The sequence below is a fragment of the Pogona vitticeps genome, chromosome 3 (genome assembly GCF_051106095.1).
Source record: "Pogona vitticeps strain Pit_001003342236 chromosome 3, PviZW2.1, whole genome shotgun sequence".
In the NCBI taxonomy this organism is placed as follows: domain Eukaryota; kingdom Metazoa; phylum Chordata; class Lepidosauria; order Squamata; family Agamidae; genus Pogona; species Pogona vitticeps.
In genome coordinates this window covers 177,011,853-177,020,938 of record NC_135785.1, presented here as the reverse complement: position 1 = coordinate 177,020,938, position 9,086 = coordinate 177,011,853, and positions in this window count along the sequence as shown.

Below are 9,086 nucleotides of genomic sequence, written 5' to 3'. Positions count from 1 at the left end.
TGCACCTGCTATGCTCCTGGGAGGAAGCTAAAGAGCCCTTGTAATCACTCTCTCAGTTTCTTAAGTCTAAGTACCTATATGAAAAGGAAATATGCAATAAAATGTAAGTATAATGGACAAAAAACGCTCCAAGTATGTTTGCCTGTTAGTGAAGGATAGAACCTGTTTTGGTTTTCTAATGAAACATTTTAAAGAAAAAACACTGGTTTGATAGTCTTTCATATTAGAACAAAGAACTCATGATTCTTTGGCATAGAGTGTAGCAGCTGTGGCCCTCCAGATGCTGCAAAAGCCAGCACCATTTACTTTGTAGGCCAGGGATACTATGAGTTACAGCCCAACAAAAGTGGAGGCCAAAATGCTTGTACATAGATACACAAATAGCCTAATTTTTGGAAGCAAACGGCCTCAAGTTAAGAAATCACCATAGACATTATCAGTTGCAGACTGAGATACAAAACTTAGCATGAGAAAGATAATCTTAAATTAAAGCAGTTTGCCTCCAAACGTTACACCCGTTGTGTTATGCCATTGTAAGCAGGTGTGAGCATCAAGGCCAGCCTGTATTAGTAGCATATGACGCTTACATGGATATGCATTGTTGGCGGCTGCTGCTGCTCATTCTACTTACTACAAGCCTTTCTTTCTTCCTGTGAAAGACTAATTCAAGTGGCTGAAGTAGAAGGTAAAGGTTCCCCTTGATATTTAATCCAGTCGTGTTCGACTCTAGGGGCCGGCCCATTTAGCACCACTAACATGTCGCAACAGACAAATACTTAAGCTAGGTTTTTAAGAGCCAAGTACTCAAAGACTTTTGCCTGAATGGATAAATCTCTGTTTTACTTTTGCTGACATTTGGGTTTTTAAAAAAATCTTAATTTGTCAAATTTTAGCTCTTAGAAACAAACAAATGATACGAAGCTGGGCTTTTCTGTCCTGCACAAAACCATGGAGGCCCACCAGCTTAGCCTTCTTTCATGAACAAGGAAGCATCAACAGTAAAAGGTCCTGTCTTCATTGGTTCATAGCTCACAGGTTAGCATTGATTTTTCTGTCTCTTCCAGAAATAGTAGAACAAAAGGACATTCAAGCTGGTGAGAGGCTACACAGAACAGGTGGTATTCTGGGTTGCAAAGTTCATTCTCCAAGGCTTTGATTTATTTTTTTATGTTTAGATTCTGCTTGTTTCTTCTTGGTTCTCCATTATATCCTTGTAACAACCTTTTGAAGTACTGTAACTCAAATTGGAAAAGAGTGACTGGCCCAAGGTCATACAATGACTGTCAAAGGTCACTGGGGATTAGAAAGTGGATTTTACGGCTTCCAATCCAGCACACTAACCACCAGACCACACTGAGATGAGTATGACGTGTGGGCCACACACGTCCCCTCATCCATTTATGCAGCACTCCCATGACAAAGGGTTTTTTCCAAAATCAAAAGTGAACTTCCAGTCACTTCCATTTTCATTTTGAGGGTCTGGTGTAGCCTGTGGTAGGTTGAGGATGCTAACTATTGGCTCTGTAGCTTGCTCACTCTATTTATTTATTTATTTATTTATTGGACTTATATATCGCCCCATTGCGCTACAAGCACTTTCTGGGCGGTTTACAATTTTTAATTATACAGGCTACACATTGCCCCCCCAGCAAGCTGGGTACTCATTTTACCAACCTCAGAAGGATGGAAGGCTGAATCAACCTTGAGCCGGCTACCTGGGATTTGAACCCCAGGTCGTGAGCACAGTTTTAGCTGCAGTACAGCGTTTTAACCACTGGGCCACGAGGCTCTACACCTCACATAGATGTCCTTGCTCTATTGTGCAGCTTAAGCTCCTTTTGAATCACTTCGTCTCAAAGTGGAAGGTGCCAAGATGACATTAATTTATCAAACTCCACTCCTTCTGTCCTTGCTAAGTCACTGCTAGGGGGTGTACTGTACAAGTGATATCTGCAATCAGGTCAAGGTCTATATTTGTGCGTCACAGAGTCAGTACATCTGACAAAGATGGCCTAAAGATAAAATACACCACCTTTATTCTGGGTTGGCTATAGGGAAGTAAACAGCACATGACATCGGCAGTAGGTAAAAAGGAGTGGTTGATGAGTGGCTGCACCCTCTTGACCTACAACTTGATTGCTCTGCAGTGGACAATACCGGCCAAGGCTTGATCTTTAATTTAACATCCCTCGGGTTTGATGCACTCACTACCTGAATCTGGTTGCCACTTTGATCAGTATTCTCAAAGGCAGACACATACCTATAAAGACAGTACTTATATTCCCCCTCTGTTCCCCCACTTTTTCCTCCATACAATTTTGCTCATTCCTCAGCATCGGAGTAGGTTTCTCTTAACTCATTACTTCTTATCAGATATGTACAGAACTGGACTTTTAATTTCTTACTTCTCATTTTCAGCAAATCATGATACAGAGAAGCAGAAGACTGTTCTTACGTACTGCTGCCGTTTATACTTCAAGATTTGACAATTATGTCATTTTGAATGACCAAACTCATTCACTGAGGTCATTTAGCATTGATTGATTATGTAGGTTGTGTATTTTAAAGTTGAAAGCTGAAGTAAGATTCTAAGATGAACATGCTAAAGACATATTTTAAAACAAGCAGAAATATTTACAGTCTCATTAGAGCAATGCCATTCATAAGAAGCAGCTTCCATTCCAACATGTAGCCCTGGGAGGTCCTCAGGGGCAAAATGAAGATATGGATTATTCAAGAAATGTATTAAACAATTCCACATTTTATGAATGCACTCAAAGGCTAAAATTCTGTTGTTTTGTGTAGTAAGTTGCAAGGCTTCTTGGATCACTGGACCTTATGGAGCAGATGACTTGCAAATTCTCACTAACTCAATGGGCCTATTCTAGTTCTGACTTACTGCAGTAAACAGGATTTCAGCAACTGAGTACTTTTTGGCTGACCACCATCATTTTTTAAATTTGGGAAATAGCAGAGACAGGCAGACTTCAGTAATGGGCATCCCAGTAATAGGCTACTAACCAGAGTAGAACCAAAGAGAACTTAAGTAAATGGAACTTTTGCACCAACAGAGTTCTTTTTGGAGCATGGAGAAGAATAGGCAACTTCACACCTATGTCAGTTTGCTCTGTCCCTGTCAACAGGTACTGTGGAAGATTCAACAAACCATGGTGCCTGCCATTTTCTCAAATGCTCCTGATCTTAAACTACAATAACCACTAAAGATGTAAAAACAAACAAGCCCAGAGTGACAGAGTAAGAGCCTGTCTACGTTTCTAAAAAACCAATATGTAGCATTTTAATTTTAACTGATTCAAGTTATGTAGTTTTTGAGTTGTTTCCCTGCATTCTTACTGAACAAGTGAAATGCTCCCTTTTAAAGGTATCTGCAGAGTTCCGAATGGGGCTTAAATTGATTAAGAAAACAGTATGCTAAAATAAGACAAGCACCCAACAACAAAAAAATCCCTACTAGGATTCGGGTCCAAAAAAGGAAAAAGAACACAACTCATCCTACAGATTGAAAGTGACACCACTCACCAGCCCATGCTAAGTTATAATACTTCCCTCTCCAAGGCTCCCAGTGATTGGCCTGTATTCATTTACTATACAGGCATCCATGCTCTTATATACTGTAATTATTCACACATAACAGGCCATACAGCACAGATACAGACTGAAACACAAAGCCCTGCAACTAACCTAGATGCCAACTGTTTTCTCACATCTACTCTGCAGCACCATTATGGACCCTCACAATGTTACTCGTAACACCAAGACACCATTAACCTTCTCATCTGCGAATGAAATCTACGCCATCCTTTGTCAGCAGTGCCCCTCTGCATTCTATGTAGGACATATCTCTACAAATTTGAAATAAGAAATTACAGCTTAATTAAAAACCACTCAGATCTATTCAGTTTTAATTACAGATCTGAAAGTAATTTGTTTTACAGAAACTGAACTAAACTGGAAGATATGAGAGAGACTGCTGGACTGAGCTATATCCATAAAGTTTAATATATATCAGGTGGATTACATAACACCCAGAGATTCTAAGCCAACTATATGTATTAATACTTTAGTTTAGTTTTATCAACAGTCTTGTGTGTAGCTACAGCTGAAAAAGCTGTTTTTCTTAACACTCTAACCTCAACATAACTTCTTGAAAATGCTCCATCTGTACTTTAAAGACAACAGACTACCACTGGTATAACTGATAGACAAAGTGAGCATCTCATCTGTTATTAACAGGATACTTATACAATCAATATTTTGAATGCTCACTACCAATATTAACCATGCCATTGCCACTTTGAAAGTACTTTCCAATGTAACTGTCATTCTATTTTTACCCTGTCACATTATCATCACCCTCATTAACTTGTCTTTTTTGTATATAAACATGTGGCCTACCTATCGTTCTTCATGTTTCTAAGGAAACAGGTTGTAATTAATGAACATTAACATTGAAATTAAGAAGTCTTCAAAGATGGCCCCAACACTATTGTTTCTATGGCTGTCATGTTTTCCTTCTAACTCAACTGTTGAAGTAGTCTGACCTCTTGTGGTCAACTCAGGAAAAAAAGAAAAAGAAAAAAGAAAAGACCAAAAATGTGACACATTAAAGACTATTATAAAGTATTTTAATGTAAACTTTTGTAGAACTTCATCCACTTCTTCAGACATATGAGGCAGAATTCAAAACTCTCTGAATAACAATTCATGTGCAATCCCATAGAGGTAGCCCTGTTAGTCTGTGCAAGCACTATAGGTAAAAACAAAACATAAATAAAATAACAAATAACAAATAAAAAAGACAAAAAAAGACATGGTGGCACCTTAAAGACTAACTGTTAATGTGAGCTTTCATGGACAAGTCCACCTTCTCAGGCATAAGAAAGAGATATAACATGGCAAATATTTATAGTAAAGGTAAAGGTTCCCCTTGACATTTAGTCCAGTCGTGTCCGACTCTAGGGTGCGGTGCTCATCCCTGTCTCCAAGCCGTAGAGTCAGCATCTGTCCGTAGACAGTTTCCGTGGTCACAGGCCAGCACAACTAGACACAGAACGTTGTGACCTTCCCACCATGGTGGTACCTGTTTATCTACTCGTATTTTTCCATGATTTCGAACTGCTAGGTTGGCAGGAGCTGGGACAAGTGACAGGAGCTCACTCCGCCACGTGGATTCGATCTTACGACAGCTGGTCTTCTGACCTTGCAGCACAGAGGCTTCTGCGGTTTAATCCGCAGCACCACCACATCCCTCCTTTTTTTATATTTATACATGGTATCAAAATACGGAGCCCATAGCTGGTTGGTGAGAAAGTCAATGGATATTTAAGAGTGGGGAGACACCCTTTTTGATATACAGTACAGATATATTCCATTGAAGCTTGTGCTATAAAGGATGTAAGAATCTTTGGCATAGGAAAACAATGGTAGAATAACATGAATGTTATTGAGGGCTTTTGGCATTCAATAAGAGCACTATGGACTTACAAAATCACATACAGAACAACATCATAAATCTATCTAGCCATAAACTGAACCAAGCAGAAGAGTTGATCTTTCCACCAAACCCATACAGTTGATACAGCTCTGCGGCAACCTAGAAGCCTTTTTCCAGACTATGACTCCAAGAATTTTTCCATAACTGTGTCAACAACCAGAACAGCAACATACAAGTTGTGCCCCACATTCCAAAACAGGAGGAGGAAATGTCCTAACAACATAAGGACGAATTATGTACTAACCCACATCCACCCTCCTTTCAGCACCTCTACGTGGACTCCTAGAGAAGGTTGAAACAAACAACCGAGCTTTTATATTGAGTGCTGTCAGCACCATGCCTGAGCTGAGGCAATCAACAAGTAACATGACTTACCTATAACCTCATCTGAACAGAGTGTGATGCTATGCACAGCCTCAGAAACAATCTCAACATAGTCATCAAAGAAGCAGATAAGTGCAGTGCAGTGGTTGTCATGGTCAAATCAAGCTACACACAAGAACCTGATATACAATTGTCCAATTCTAGATTTTACCAGCACCTAACCACACAGATCCAACCACCAAATATAAAAAGAAATTACAAAACTTTATGAAAAACTTCCCTGAAAACATATGTGAGCATATCCTGGCTAAAACACCATCAGAACTTCAACCAACCACCTACTGCATAAAATACAAAAACCAGGATACCCTGAAAGACCCATTGTATCAAACATCAACACCATGTCAATTGGGCATCTGGATATTTGGACTCCATCTTCAAACCATATGCCACCAATGCACCGAGCTATGTAAGAGATATCACAGACTTTCTAGGGAAACTGCAATCCACACACAACCTCCCAGATGACACCATCCTAGCTACAATGAATGTTGAAACACTCTACACTGACACCCCACTAACAGAGATGGAATGTGGGCTATCACAAATACCATTCAAAACAAGGAAGCACACAAAATCACCACCCTCTGTGACTTTGTACTCATACACAACTGTTCCACCTTTGACAAGGTGAAACAGTTGTGATACATGATAGATATTTGCTATAGTATTATCTTTCTTTCTTGTATTTGAGGAAGTGGACTTGTCCATGAAAGAGCACCTTAAAATATAAAAGATTTTAATGTGCCACCATGTTTTTGTCTTTTTTATTTGTTCTCTTCTTTTTATCTATAATCCTATAGAGGTCTACTCAGAAGTTGGTCCTGAAAAGGTTTTGGTTAAATGGGCTTGGATTGCAGCCTTAGGCTGCGATTCTGCACATGCTTGTCTTGAGCACGATGAGTTTTGCTTCTGAATGAACAACCATAAAAGCAGACTTCATGTGTGTTTACATCTCAGACTTATTCATATTTACTTTGAAGGATGTCCCAGTAAATTCGGGGGAATTTATTCCCTTTGTGGATATGGGATTACAGATTTGTGCCGCAAATCTGTGAGTGATATACAAACTCCAGGAGGGAGGGTAGGTTAAACATTATTTTCTTGTTGTTCCCTAGTCATTATCTCAAAAATATTGTGAAATGACTATGTCATGTGCTTTAGTGTACATCATATAAAACTAACAAGGAGAAAATGTGAACAACTATAGATGATTAGCACAATGTCAGAGGACGTTCCTTTGTATAAATCCTGCTGAGAGGACAACAGATGTGCAAGAGCATGTTTGTTCCCCTGTCCTCCATCACTACCACTCATTTAAACATTACTTTCACAACAGAAACATCCCTGGATTATCCCAAAAGCACTTTAGCAAAAACTCACAGCTGATTTTCTGACATTATTGGCCATCAAGGCACAACCAGCAAATTTAGCAGACAGATGTGGGATTCTGGTAGATATCTCATAGGAAAGTTTACCTTGCAGCTAAGCTAAATGAGACATGAGAAATCATATGATTTTCTTCTGATTGTCTTAAAAACAAAACAAAACCTAAAATGCAGGCAAGGATGAATATGAATCTAACTGAGGAGACACAGAGAGAGAGAGAGAGACACACACACACAGAGACACACACACTTACTTTTGTCCTGGTTGGTCTTCATCATGCAGCTGCAGTGAAAGGAACAAATTTATTAGGAAACTGATAGAATGACCCTCACTGTCATAATTATTTTATATAAATAAGTGTCCTGGCCAGAAGGTGAATGGCATATACATTATAGATATGGATAATTAAAATGATCAGTGAGTTACAGCATCTACTCTACAATGAAGAGGTGAAAGATGCAAGAATTTTTTCTGTGTTTAAAATGGCTCTTGAGGTGCATGATAGAATCTTATTATAACATTGTGCATGGCGCAGAGTTTGACACTCTCCTTAAATGTCAGAATTACCAATAAAATTGACTGATTTATTGGAGCAAAAAGCTAAGATCCTATTGCTGATTTACATTATTTTGAGGAAAATCATATGGATCCTGGAAGCAAATTACTGCTCATTAACAAGGTACTTGTCAATAAGCAGAGGGTTGCCACCAAGATGTTTGTGATTTTCCTTAAGCAAGTGCAAATTGGAGATAGAATTCTGCCTAAAAAGTATTTTTTTTCCTCTCTTTTTTTTGTTCCACTGCTACTGACAGTCATATAGCAGCCCACCTATTATGACTGCCTGTGGGAACTCTAAACAATGATGTTGTATTGCATCCAAACCTTTCCATAAATTTATTCAGCCAACAAGGTCCCTTCCTTCCCACTGTATTTTTCCCTTTATTTTACTTTGAAGGATCAACTGTAACAATCTGCAACTTTTGTTTCTCATTATGTGGCCAAATAAGTCTAAGTTACTGCATTTAATGTATTTGTGATTTTCTCATCTTTATTTCTTTCTTTTAGTTCCTCACCATTGGTCTCATGACAATTATTTTAAGAAAATTGAGTCCTGTACTGGGGATCATGTAAAATGTTTTGTACTTCAGGGGCTTGGGCTGCATTTGATCAATTTAATTTCAAACCTTTTTGCTGGAAGACAGAAATTCTGTGTGAGTACATACAAAGTTTAGCTCTAAAAATTTCCTTCAGTGATTTATAGCTGCATTGCTAGGAATGGCTTTGGCACAAGAATACAGAGACTTAAAGATAGACTTACTTGTACAAAAATATCTATCTATATAGACTGTTCCTGTGTCTATAAGTCGTACAGTAAAAAATAAAGTACATATCTGTAAAAGTCAACAGTTTCAAAACCAAACCCTGGATGCAGTGATCTTTGACCTGCATGCATAGTCTAGCCAGCAACTGTGCTGATAACTCCTGGTGTCACTGTTCCCCGTCTCAGTCAACTGATTCACTTTATTCCCTCGGTTTCTGAAAATCATTTCTTGACCTGAGTTATAATGATTATCTGTCAGAATCCGCAGTCACTGTGTTAGCTTATTAGTCATTGTTTAGCCTGTTCACACACAAAGTTCTGAACTTTTCCACAGATATTCCAGCAGGGAGGATATGTAAACTTTATTGCAGTAGTATACTGACAAATATTTGTGTTTTCAAGAAAAGCTTACAATTAGACTATTATTATCACTTCATTTATCTCCAGAATCTTGAATTGGAATGTGTATATTATTTA